Source organism: Garra rufa, chromosome 1 (assembly GCF_049309525.1).
Source record: "Garra rufa chromosome 1, GarRuf1.0, whole genome shotgun sequence".
In the NCBI taxonomy this organism is placed as follows: domain Eukaryota; kingdom Metazoa; phylum Chordata; class Actinopteri; order Cypriniformes; family Cyprinidae; genus Garra; species Garra rufa.
Window position 1 is genome coordinate 102,914,749 of NC_133361.1, and position 11,739 is coordinate 102,926,487.

The 11,739-nt window shown below is 34.5% G+C and overlaps 1 long non-coding RNA gene across 2 annotated transcripts; it reads right to left on the reverse strand.

Moving 5' to 3' along the window:
- Nucleotides 1-1,710: 1,710 nt before the first annotated feature.
- On the reverse strand, nt 1,711-6,436 carry LOC141341125 (uncharacterized). 2 transcript variants are annotated; one of them, XR_012356625.1, is made up of 4 exons: nt 6,135-6,436; nt 3,201-3,310; nt 3,041-3,112; nt 1,711-2,085 (listed from the first exon to the last, which is right to left on the reverse strand). It is a non-coding gene; the product is annotated as an uncharacterized lncRNA (long non-coding RNA). The 2 variants fall into 2 exon arrangements; XR_012356624.1 differs by lacking the exon at nt 6,135-6,436 and having other exon boundaries at nt 3,201-6,003.
- Nucleotides 6,437-11,739: the final 5,303 nt, after the last annotated feature.

Below are 11,739 nucleotides of genomic sequence, written 5' to 3' on the forward strand. Positions count from 1 at the left end.
GCCATGAAACTGTTTTTGCAGAGGCTGCTACTACAACAACTAAACATTTTTAATAATAATAATAATAATAATAAAAAAACATTGAAAATTAGAACTAAACACTGCATTTTAATCTTGATACAAGCAAAGATGCTACACACGTTCGCATGAGCAGTGTGTGATACTGTTTTTATCATAAAATGATGTAAAGTAACTGTTGCAGTGCTGCAAAACTGTTCACTTTTTACCACAAGAAACGTGAATTTACAGTGAAAGAATTGCAAGATTTAGTCATTATACTTTTATAAATAATTACAGCAGTAATTTAAATATATATTTTGACACGAAAAATTCAAATATTTTGCTGTTGATATATTAGTCTGCTGTTCTGAGAAAATAAATTTTTCTCATTTTCGAAAAAGAATCCTTCATTCATGAGATTTATCACTCTCAAACTTTGCTTCCTGTGCCCGGTATACAGCCGTTAGGAGGACGAAAAACAAAACTTTTATTCAAATTCTGAACGGATTATATGTAGCCTTGGAGTGCACAATAGCCCTTCCTTGATAATCACTAAAACGTGTCGCTTCAGTTAATCGCAAAAGTCCTTTTATTATCATTGAACCGCTTATTTACAGTGAAAGGACTGGCAAGTGCAATCTGGCGTTTAGAGGTGAGTGAATTCAGAACGCAATGGCCAATCACAGGCGTTCTATATCAACATATATGTCTGTGATTGGCTACATTGCTCAGCGCTACGAAAACACGTTGTCTTTTGGCGATTTCCAGAGCACAAACACAAATACGCACTGGAGCTTTTGCCAAATCTGTTTAGCCAATATCTTATATTATGACTGCGTGAGAAAATGGATGTGTGGCGTGAGAGCGTGTGAAAAGTGTCAATTGCGTGAGTCTCACGCTGAATGCGTGAGAGTTGGCAGCCCTGTATAAACTGATAATTCTAAGGTAATAAAAACATAATGGTTAATTAAGTAAAGTATTTATACACCCCTGAGAACATAGTTATGTATATTATATTTCATTTCTGTCTAGAGATCATCTTAACCCCCTGGGGACGAAAAACGCCCTGGGGCGTTTTGAGGCAGTTTCCCAAAAGGAACTTTAATTACTTTGTCATTTCTGATTGTACAGATTAAAGCAGCACATCAATCGAATCTGTAAAGGGTCTACTTTTATTTGTATATACTCACAAAAACAAAAAACATTGTGATTTTGCAAAATAAAGGAAACAAAAAGGGTGTGCTGTCTGCCGCGTTGATCTCCGTGATCTTCATTCAGAAACGCGTCATTAAAATAGACTATAACTCAGTTAATATACACTGAAAAAAATGATTCATTGAATTTACGCAATTTTTTTAAGGTAAGTGGTTGCAATCAATTGATTTGATCTAAATTTAAACAAACACATTTATTTGGATTTAAACAATTTTATTTAGTTAACTTAGTATTAAAAAAATGAGTAATTTCAGCCCAATTTAAATATGCTACTTCCTCTTAATTTATTTAATTGTTTCTGAAGAAAAAATATTCATTGAATTTACTCAAATTTTTTAAGGTAAGTGGTTGCAATCAATTTATTTTAGCTACATTTAAATAATCACATTTTGTTGACTAAATTTCAAAATTGTTTTAATCACTTACCTTAAAAAAAATCCTTTTCTTAAGGAGAGGTTCTTAAATGGCTTTACAAATACACACAACAAGTTTAATGTTTTGAATTTATTTTTAATGTCATCAAATGTAAATTCAGTAACAGTTTCTTTGTATATACAACAAGTGTTTGGAAGACAAGTGCTTACTTAACGTTGCACATTCATAAAATAAAAATTAACAAAAATTCACAGGTGAAAGAGGCCACATTGTTGAGTGCGGACTTGTAATTGCAAAATTAATAAAAACATATGTGGAAACTAGCAACAGTATATAGTGATTAAACAGTATATTGTATTTTTTCAATAGTGAATAAAACAATAGTGCTAAAACTGTTCATATGTCATGCAACAAACTGCAATTTGTAATGGATTTTACAGGTATGCCCATGGTGATGTGTTGTGGGTCTTTCAAGGAGTCCTCTCTTTGACTGTCCTATATTTAAATAAAAAGAAACTGTTATTAGTAGGGTTGGGTATCAACTGATATTTACCAGCCAATATGCACAAAAACAAATCAGTATGTCATCATAAACAGCTGTTTTTTTTTTTTTTTAAGTTAAAGTGAAAGGAAGCAGATGAGAAAGAAAACTGACAAATCTATTTGTATATCTCCCACATGTTGTTCCTAATCTTCAAATGGAACACAAATTCAGATATTTTTAATAAGATCTGTGAGCTTTCTAACCCTGCATAGACCGTAACGCAACTCAACTGAAATGTTCTTAGGCCAAGAAACACATTAAAGATATTGGTAAAATAGTCCATGTGACATCAGTGGTTCAACAGTAATTTCATGAAGCTACGAGAATACTTGTGCGCAAAGAAAACAAAAATACAGACTCCGCGCCACCGTCTGCCATTCATGAGAGTACCATGACACAAGTGTTTGGTGTTGCTGACATGAACATGCATGGGCTGAACCATGTTTATAAGCAAAGAAAAACACACGCATATGTCATTGTAGTCTTGACAATGGAGGCAGGAAGAAGAATTGTTGAATAAAGTTATTTTTGTTTTTTTTGCACATTAAAATTATTCTTTAGCTCTGTAAAGATATGGTTGAACCACTGATGTCACATAAATGGTTACACTTATGTCCTTAGTACGTTTTTGGGCCAGTTATATTGTTGCCTATGCAAGTCCAGAAACCTCTCAGATTTCTCTCTGAAGATAAACTAAGGTCTTCTGGGTTTGGAAAGACATGAGGGTGAGTAATTAACGACAGAATTTTCATTTTTTGGGCAACTATAACCCTTTTAGTATTTGAAATTTAAGTAGAATTTAAATTCAAGCAGAGACATTTTTGTCTGGACACTGTATTTGACATCACTGTGTTAAATAATAATACATATGGGAAAGGAAAAGACACTTGATAAATGAATACATACCTCCTGTAAAATGCCGAAATATTTGACCATTTTCCTCCCAGTAAGACCTCCTTTCTGGAAAACAGCAGTGATCTGTGGAACATAACATATTACATTATATGATATATTTCATTAAAGTCAACTGTTTATTGTAAAATGCTTTAATACTAAAAATACTTACTGTGCATATTGCTGGAATAATACAACTTCAGGAAAGTGGCGAACCTGGAAACTTCCTTTGGCATCAAGGAAATGGTATGTGTCCTAGTCACAGGAACATGCAGAGAGTCCCTCAAATGAAAGTAAAAACACAATAATTATTATTGCTAGCAGGGCTCTAGACTAACTTTTTGCACTGGTTGCACTGGTGCGCCTAACTTTTTTTCTTAGGTGCACCAGCACAAAAGTTAGGTGCACCCAAATTTTCAACCGCATCACATTTAATACCGCAGTTTTACAAGTTAACTTTTTTTATTTATTTATTTATTTGTTTTGTTTTTTAAATCGCTGTCCATATAGGCAATATTGACTTGTAAATGATTAACTAACAATCTGGTCAATATAAAGTTTTTTTTTTTTTGATTCACAATTCTACAAGAAAGGCAACTTACTGAAAAAGTGTTGGTGCTTAAATGCTTTACTGAGCTGAAATCAAAAAGAAAGTTTGGATACTATAGTGTACTAAATTTAGCAAAATAGCAACATTTAGTACACTATAGATGTTCCTAAACTTATCCTAAGAAGTACTCAATAATTTTTAGTATAATAAGTGTAAAATTAGTGTTTGAAAACAGAGTAAGTATTATTTAAGTGCATTATAGAAGTGCACATTTTTTTCCATTTGGCGTAGTTGGTGTTACACTGTGTTTGGTTATGTGCTGATTACATTATTTGCTGCAGCACCTTCCCTGTCATTTTGCATTTTTATAGAAATAAAAAATAATTTACTGCAGTTGGAAAATGTAAGCTACAATTCTAAACTGAACGCATCTGACAACAGAGTTACCAAGTCTATATGACATAACTAGCCCAATGGCCAGCCAAGAACAACCCAAAATAGCGTACTGACCATATCCCAAATATAAAAAATTTCCATATCTAAAATACACATTTTACAGTTGTGCACATTGATCATAAACACCGCTCAAAGGCTTCCTACCCGTAGCCTTTACAAAACCTAACATCCAGCTCCGTTTTATAGGTATAACGCAACAATTTTAAATACAGGCATTTTATTGAAATTTAATTTCTGCATTATTTTAAACCTTTAAACCACTGGGGGAAATGAACCCAGGGCAACAGTTTAAAAGTAGACCAATTCCGTGGGGGAAAAACGCGAACTTGGCAACCCTGCATCCAACACGAGCTGCTGGAGTTAATGTCATTACACACATGAGTATTAAATTTCCGCACGTTAAAAAATAAATACGAACTCAGGTTATGTTAATCGAGTTTACACACTGCCTCTGAAACTGTCGTCCGTCATAAAAAAAAAAAAAATTCAGATCAGGTTCGATTTTCTGCATTTTGCATCCATAATAAGCATTTTCATATGAAAGCATGGCGAATATGAGAAAACTGAAAAAACGCATAAAAAAATCGGACTCAGTGTGCAATGACCTTTAGATTTGACTGATCATGGGTCGAAAGTAAGGAGAGATGACAAAAAAAAACATGCTAGACGATTTGCTGCTCAATCTTGTGTTCACTGACAAATTATAAGATGTGCTGCTCCCTTTACACAGAGTGCGCGTTATTATCGCAAAATCGAAAGTAATAGTAAACCGCGCGACCACTCATTTAAAAGCTATTTCAATACCATGCATATAGAAAGTGCGAAAATTATATACAATATTAGAATGTTTGCGGGTGCGGGCGGTAAGAAAAAAATATCGTTCTTTTCATCTTCTCTCATAATCCGCGGCTACATCCACTGTTTACCTGATGGGCTACATTACTCACCTCTCTCTGTCTGACTGCATCACATGCATTTTCAAACGTACACACACGTACAGGAATATCTGGACCACGGCCAATCAGAGGGGGGGCGGGATCCGTCCATCATCTCTGATTGGTTTAGACCACGATATGGGCCTAATGTCTGTCTGTTGTTAAGAGTCACGGAGTTTCGTTTTTTCCCCCCTCGAACTGCTGGTCGCACCGGTGCAACCTTTGATTTTTTTTAGTCGCACCATTGAGAAATTAGGTCGCACGTGCGACCAAATTGGTCGCACTCTAGAGCCCTGGCTAGTTTAAAACAGTTTACATGCTGCACCATTAAAGCTAGCAAAAAGGGGCATGTTCACATGATTACAATTGTGAACACTAAAAACATTCAGAAATCCAATGTTGTATTGTGAGATTTATCGATAGGAACTAACTGGAAATTCCCCTCATAACTTCATGCCTTCGTTCATATTTTTGATTTCCCGGAACTTTCTATTACAAGGCATAGTTATTTGGAGTTGTGATGGTGTCCAGTATGAACGAAACACATCTAACGTAACACCACAAATAAAGTTTGAGTCTGTGGAAACAATTCTACAGTACAAACACGCAGTTAAGGATACGATCTGCCCATCATTGCTTTAAATGCAATAGTTGCCACAGAAGTTAATTTTTTTCGGTATCACGCAAGCACTACCTTACCTTCAGCCAAAACAAACTGCTCTTGAACAAACAAGTTAAGGACATTAAAGATGACATGTGTCATGTTATATGTCATGTTTAACCACATTAGAAGCCGGCAGATTCCCGAAGGACTGGCTGTGGTAACATTAACTTTACTTAGGCGGGAACACCAATAACTTTACCGGCCTGAGCATCTCCGAAAGCGCTTAAGCATTTAAATAGACGCTATCCTTTCAAATAAACGGCGTATTTTAGGCTTATACAACTACATTTTCATACAAAAATATCTTAAAAGTACATTCTGTCACATAAAAAAGTATTATTTGTGTTATTTGTGTAAGTTATACAGTATGTTACCATCCGTTGGTCGCTGTGGAATTTCTCCCAAAGACTCATTTTGCAGATAATATTTATACAGCGAACAAACTATTTACTGTAATAAACAGTGCTACACTACATTATTACTCACATAAATATTACTCACCGTGTAAATCGACCGAATGATGAAAACTCCGGGTCCGGAATGAAAAGTTCCCACCGTGAACCTGACTGAGTCGTGACTGGAAACTCCTTTTGGCGCCAGGGAGAATGTGCATTTGTGCGCATGCGCAGAAAGTTTACTTAATATTTTCTAACTGAATTTAATTAATTCACATGGCTTGGATTTAAAACACATGTAATTCGCTTAAAACCAATTAATACTTATTAATTAAAATCAAAAACTAAATTTTTATTATTTAAACTAGCGAAATTGAATCATGCTTAATTTAATTGGGGCCATAATCATTTTTTTCAGTGTACAACACAGAGACATGAGCAATATGTCTAGAGAAAGCCTGATGTATATACTTTCAAACGAAGTAAGTTTTATCAAAAACAAATATTCTGTGATAAAGTAATCAAAATGAAACCAACATGATGTCCAGTCTGTCTTATCTGGTTCATTAGTTTTAATTAGATCATGCCCACGAGCTATTCTATCTTATTCATATTCAAATAGTCCACGTGAGGGCGCTGCGCCAAAAGTAGACGCCCACATCACAGTAAACAAAGGAGAAATACGTTTCTTTCAAGTTAGTCCTTTCTGGAAGAAGACTCGCTGTCAGGAATAAAACTTACTTCAGAAGATGAACATTATATGAGGCACGCGATCAAGCAGAGGAGATATTTACACAAGTAAGTTTTTTTCTTTTATTAGCCTGCTTGTTAGTTGTTACTGTGACAGAATGTGTACACATTTTACCAGTTAAGACTTTTTGCTAACTATAATTCCTTACTACAGCAAGTGAAACATTATAAAGTATGTTTCATTTCACTGCATCTAAATGTCTCACGATGCCAGGATGCGCCGGCGCGTTTTGAGGCACGTTTTTTAATAACGCTAAAATGAATGTAACATTCTCCGTCAGTTTTGATCGTACAAATACAACCAATACATCATTCAAAACTGTAGAGGGTCTATTTTTATTTGTATACACTCATAATAACAATAAAACTGTGTGCTTTTATAAAATTAAGAAAACAGACAGGGTACGCACTCTGCTTTGACTGTCTCTGTCATATCTTTTCACAGACACATAAATGAAACAACCTAAATCTCAGTGATTACGTGCCTCACAGACATAATACAAATACGTATAGAAAGCTTGAAATGTTTACTTTTACATAAACCAATTCAAATAAAAAAAAATTATCTTTTTAGGTAATCTGTCTGAAAGTGTATGAAAGACTTCTGTGTTGTTTATTACTTTTGTTCCTAATAAAAAGTTTAACTGCACTCACAAGTGAATCTCAAGTTATTTTGCGTGATAGTTAAATATATTCATGATACGCTACAAACAATATATATATATTTATTTATTTTGTCCTTACATCTTTCCTTCATTTTTTCCTTAGTTCCTCTCTGACATCTGACTGAATAGCTCATTATGCGGATCATTTTGCAGGTCTTTGCCTTCTCAGGTGTAAATCACAGCATTATTCATGATCATTCACGCCTTCTCGCATACAGCCATTCTAAACAAAAAGTGTCTTCAAAAATTTAAATCTATATACTGTTTTGTGAACTAGATGATTTTCACATCATTTGGTAGAAAAAAACCTAGCCTACCACATCCAATTCTCGAAAGTCCCGAGAACAAATATTCTGTATGTGTTAGATGACCTTATTTCAGTGACTCCAAAAATTTAGTTTTTCACTATGCACGCATAAACGTTGTTTTCTCAAAAACTTAAAAATGTACATTCATGCTGCTTACATATTTTTGTAGTCCACTTTGTGCTGATTACAATGTGTTTAGATTTACGATATTAATGTTTTTAACATATTGAAAAAAGCACAAATGTCAAGGCATGTCAAAAATTTCTTCAGGGCCCCAAAACACCCTCAGACCCCAGAGGGTTAAATATTACACACTGCACCTTTAAGAACATTCAAATTATTTATTTCATTAAAATAACATACTTGCATTATTTTTATACTACATTTTGATAATCATTATAATTCAGTGCTTCATATTCCTTTTTAACACAACATACAAGACCACCCGCTTGCCACTGGTGGACCGACGGAGGCCCAGCCGCGGTAAACCACTGGTGGCGTGCCACCCAAAAAACGCCAGCAGACCGACAGCGTTTTTAGATTGGTCGGCTTGCCGACGGTGTGCCGAAGGTGGTCCGACCATGTTAAGTCACTGAATTTGTGCCGCCCAAAAAACGCAGGCGGACCTCCAGGTCATTGTTTGCTGGGTTACTATTAAAATAAATCAGTATGTAGGGAACGAATTGAGACGCAGCTTATCTGTATCACCTGCTGATGCGTTTTAATCTCACTAATAACATGTATTAACGTAAGATAAATCATTGCAGTCTTACATTAAATAATCTCTAAACCAGTTCAGTCTCGTGAAAACAGCCTGTACGGGTAGCGTTCATTTAAAAACGTTGAAAGTTATAAAACAAACCTTTCTTCAGCTGCAGGAGCGCGACGATTCATAATGACGTCACATCACCACACCAAAATAAAAGTCCGGTTCAAACGCTAAAAAAAGGAAAGATTGTGTAGCACAAGATTCTCTCTAAAAGGCAAAGCAGTCATGTTTGAATGCAGAAACCATTTATACAAAGATTAAGGAATACAATTAAATATTAATTATAGACGGAAAGGAATCCTCATACACAATATTTATTGTTGGATTTGTTATGAATTATTATTTATAAATTGTGCATTTCTACAAACCCTGTAACACTACTAAATAACAGTAGATTCAAAGTAATAAAAACAAATATAGGTAGCAATAATAATATGATATTATGGTGTTTTTGGTTTTAGGGATTATCTTATCTTAATTACAGTCTGATTAATTCTGAGTTCAGAACAGTTCACTCCCAAGAATCAATCTTGATATAACAATGTTATTTAAGCTTGTACAGTTTTGCAGAATTAACTTAATATCTAATCTAGGCAACTTGGAGCTGCAACTGGTAGAGGTAACACTGTTAAACTGGTTATTTAAAGTTATTTAAGGTTGACCTCTTGAAAGAATGAATTTAATACTGCAGAATGTACCAGTTTGAAGAAAATGGATAGAAATTTCACTCACATCTTTTATCTGCCTTTGGAGGATGAGTTGGCCTCCCCTTGAAAATATGTCCACTTCTTCATCTGTTGCTGAAGGTGGACATAGAGCAGCTCTTGCAGCATTCTGGGCCTCTTCGCTGATGTCCAAACAAATACATTTGTCCATATGTGTTGGCAAGGTTGCATTTATTTGATCAAAAATACAGAAAACAGTAATATGAAATATATTAATACCTATTACTTAATTTTTTCTATTGTCTTCTATTTTAATGTACACAATATTTTGAATGGTAGTGTAAATTGCCTTTTTATACATTTTAATATTACACATATTTTTTATCAAATTAATACAGCATTGGTAAATGTAATAAACTTTTTTTTCTCAAAAACATTAAAAATAATAATATTTACACACACACACACACACACAGTAAAAGTGAATGTTGTCTTTTTTTACTTCATATTTCAAGAATGTATTTTCATGTAATGGATTTGTTTATTAGAATTCATTAAAAATATTTCTTGTGAAGTGAAGATTTACCTCACTTTTCTTGTCCGAGAGTGGAAAGAGGGCAGTTTCTGACAGGATTCCTATTTCTTAACTTCACTATGACAGGAGTTTTCTCTTTTTTTTACATTTTTTTTACATTCTTCACATTTTTTTATCTTTCATTAATTTTATTTATTTATTTATTAGAAGTCATTGAAAATAATTCTTGTGAAGTGAAGAATTACCTTTAAAAAATAAATTTTCCTGTCAGAGAGGACAGGATTCCTTTTTTTAATGTCATTCTGATAAAAAAATGTATTTATTATTTTTTTTTTTTTACATAATTTGTAACGAGAAATATTTTTTAATTAATGCAATTCTTTTTTTTATTTATTACGGAAGCCCTGAACTGAATGGTGGGAAAAGAAGAAAACTTATCTTGTTATATCGAGATATTAAGTCGTACTTTCGACTTCTTGACTCGTTATGTGGTAAAAAATAAACTTATGGTGGGTGAGGAAAAAAAACTTATGGTGGGGGAGGAAAAAATATAAAAACTTATCTCGTTATCTTGAGTTATATGAAGTCGTTATTTCGACATACTAACTCATTATTTTTGGAGATACTAAGCCATTATTTCGACATAAGTCTCACTATGATAAGGCTTGTAGTTATTTCAAAGATGCCAGTATTGTGGAGGCTAGACTGTCAGTTACCTTTATTGATGAATGTGCCATTGATGCATCAGGTGTTGCCTGGGACGCATATTCAGGTTTTTGGGAAGCTTTTTTCCTAAATTGTGCAGTTGGGGAGATTGAGTACGTCCCAGCACTTCAGCCTAAGTATGGAAAGGAGGAATGGGAGGCAGTTGGTAGAATTCTACTAAAAGGATACCAGGATCATGGATTCTTTCCAGTGAAGCTGTCGTTAGCCTTTGCAGTCTGTCTCCTTCATGGGGAGAACAAAGTGACACCAGACATGCTGATTGAATCTTTTCTTAGGTATGTATTGTTGCCAGTTGTACAACTGAATAGTGCTGCATGCTAAATGAGCCACTGAATAGTATGACCGATATTTGCCACTATGCACTGCAAGTCATGTTTATATATTCTGTTTTATTCAAGGTTTGTTATGCCATTTAAGAAAGACATCATCTGCTCTGTGCTGGAAGGAAAAGAGTATGACAGAGATGACCTGCTCAACATGCTGTCCAGAATGGGTGGGCACACTGTTCCTGATGGAGATACCATAAAGGACACCATCATTCAAACAACTAATACAGGAGCCAATGTATGCTCTTGAAATGATGGCTGCTAGCGCTCAGTGTACTTTAAAAAGTCTGCTTCCAACTGTCTAGCAGTTTTAGCACTTTATGAATCCAAAATTCCAACAGCAAAAGGCATTATTGCCTTGCTTAAACCCAACGAGAAACAACCTTCTAACAGCAAAACAATGCAGTTTTTAAAGTTGTTCATTCGATCACTTGACAAAGATAAACTGCATACATTTATGCGCTTTACCACTGGAGCTGATGTCATCTGTGTTTCACACATTGATATTGAGTTCCCAGATCTCAGAGGTTTACACAGATGTCCAGTGGCACATACATGTGGTCCACTGTTGCAGATACCCTGCACTTACAGTACCTACTCTGAATTTCTATTGGGAATTTGTGAGTGTCTTAGATGCCAACTTATTGAAAATGGATCTCTTGTAGAGCTGACAATACCTTAAGGTAAATTATGCGCATGCCCAGCTAAACTACATTTTGAAAAATGTACTCCATGTATGGCAGTGGTAAAATAATTAGGCTTATTTTCATATACTGTGTTAATTTGTTTTCTGGGAAAAATTTAAAAACATTATAGATTTTATAAGACATTTCAGTTTTGGAAACCATCCACTTTCATACGTTTCTTTTTGTTGGCCTTACACATCTAAGTGTTACCTAAATATAAGTCCCAGACGTAATAATCTAATAAATAAACTTTAAGCTAAAAGTGAAAATGCCCCATGCAC